At 39.1% G+C, this 2,158-nt stretch overlaps 1 non-coding gene across 1 annotated transcript; it reads right to left on the bottom strand.

Annotated features, from left to right (window-relative positions):
* Positions 1-442: 442 nt before the first annotated feature.
* Positions 443-546, bottom strand: LOC148562329 (small nucleolar RNA R71). The gene has a single exon (XR_015888051.1). It is a non-coding gene; the product is annotated as a small nucleolar RNA R71 (small nucleolar RNA).
* Positions 547-2,158: the final 1,612 nt, after the last annotated feature.

Here is a 2,158-nt window from a genome sequence, read left to right as displayed (position 1 = left end):
TATAGAGGAGAATATGGAGAACCACCATGAAGAAGAGGCTCAGAACCATGCCAGAGAAGGACCAGCAAATCATGCTGGGCAAGAGAGAATAGTTCTGGGTCCAAACCCAGAAAATTGCGGAAGTAGCATCCAAAAGCCAACCACACATGCCAATAACTTTGAACTAAAGCCACAGCTCATCACCCTTGTTTAGAACAACAGTTCATTCGGAGGAAGTGTCCAAGAAGACCCCAATCAACATCTCACCACCTTTCTAAGGATATGTGATACTGTGAAGTCTAATGGTGTTCATCCTGACACCTATAGATTACTTTTGTTCCCCTTTTCACTCAAGGACAAAGCATCTAAATGGCTGGAATCTTTCCCAAACGAGAGTTTAAGAACCTGGGAAGATGTGGTGAACAAATTCTTGGCGAGATTCTACCCTCCTCAGAGAATTAATAGGTTGAGAGCTGAAGTACAAACCTTCAGGCAACAAGATGGTGAAACTCTCTATGAAGCATAGGAGCGGTTTAAGGACTTGACAAGAAGGTGCCCACCAGACATGTTCAATGAATAGGTGCAGTTACATATTTTCTATGAGGGTCTTTCTTATGAATCAAAGAAGGTAGTAGACCACTCATCCGGGGGATCTCTGAACAAGAAGAAGACCATTGAAGAAGCCATAGATGTCATTGAGACTGTAGCTGAGAATGATTACTTCTATGCTTCTGAAAGGGGCAATACTAGAGGAGTGATGGAGCTGAACAACATGGATGCACTGCTGGCTCAAAACAAGATGATCACCAAGTAGCTGGCTGACCTTACCAAGAAGATGGAAAGGAACCAGGTAGCAGCAGTCACCACCTCATCAGCAGCTCAAGAAGGAGTGAATACAGAGGATGAGAGTGATCAGGAACAAGCCAACTACATTGGGAACTCACCTAGGCAGACCCATGATCCATACTGCAAAACTTATAATCCTGGTTGGAGGAATGATGCGTGAGCATCTTGTCTATCTTTTTCTAGTGAATTTGCATCTAATTTGTTGAGTTTAATTAAGAATTAATTATATTTTAGCCACTATGGATGCTATTTTGAGTTTTGTGCAATTTTATTTATTTTAGGTAGCATTCGGATGGATTTGATGAAGTTTCTGCAGAGAAAGAACCAAGGAGATGACCAGCGAATACCAACGTGGACGCATGGCTCACGCGACCGCGCGGAATAGAGGAAATCGCAATGACGCGATCGCGTGCCTGACGCGAACGCGTGGACTGGAATCTGCACAAATGACGCAAACGCATGGACGACGCGGACGCGTCACATGAGCGATCTGCAGAATTGACAGAAAACGCTGGGGGCGATTTCTGGGCTATTTTGACCCAATTTCCAGCCCAGAAAATACAGATTAAAAGCTGCAGCGTGGACAATTCAAGTGGTCCCCATCCATCCATTGAAGATTTGATTATTTAAATTAATTCAAATTTAAATTCAAATCTTAAATTAGGAAAAGATATTATTTTAATTTTTAGTTTTAGATATTAGATTTTAAATTTATTAGGATTAGTTATAAAAGGAGGAAGCTTTCCTTCCTTTGTAGAGAGGTCTTGGGGAGATTCCACCTCATCCCATCAGGGAAACATAATTGACAATCCTAATTTTCTCTCTTTTCTATGAGCAACTAAACCTCCATTGTTAAGGTTAGGAGCTCTGTCTATATGTATGGATTGATTTTATTACTTTTTCTATTTTAATTTATGTATGAATTTATAATTTAAGAATTATTTTCGCTCTTTATTTTATGAATTTGGGTGGAACGGAAGTATGACCCTCTTTCTATTTGAGTTCCTGTAAAACTTGGAAAAGCTCTTTACTTGAACAACAGCTTGAAAACAATTTCTCCTAAATTTTAATTATTGGGATTTAACGGGATACGTGACATATAATCCTTTTATTTTTGGGTAATTAGAGTTTTTGTGGCATATAAACTAGAAATTGATTATCACCCTCTAATTGGAATTAATTGACCAAGGAATTGGCTGTTGATGAATTTTAGAGGAGACTAGGAAGGTCTAAGGAATTAGGGTCTAGTCACATATAGTTTGCCATAAATTAAATCCCACATGATTAAAATAGTTAGTAAGAAAAATTAATCAGGAAAAATAGATAACTCTGA

The sequence above is a fragment of the Arachis ipaensis genome, chromosome B6, assembly GCF_059453495.1.
Source record: "Arachis ipaensis isolate K30076 ecotype BB chromosome B6, ASM5945349v1, whole genome shotgun sequence".
NCBI classification, from domain to species: domain Eukaryota; kingdom Viridiplantae; phylum Streptophyta; class Magnoliopsida; order Fabales; family Fabaceae; genus Arachis; species Arachis ipaensis.
The sequence above is the reverse complement of the archived record's forward strand: the minus strand, read 5'-3'. Positions and strand labels throughout refer to the sequence as shown.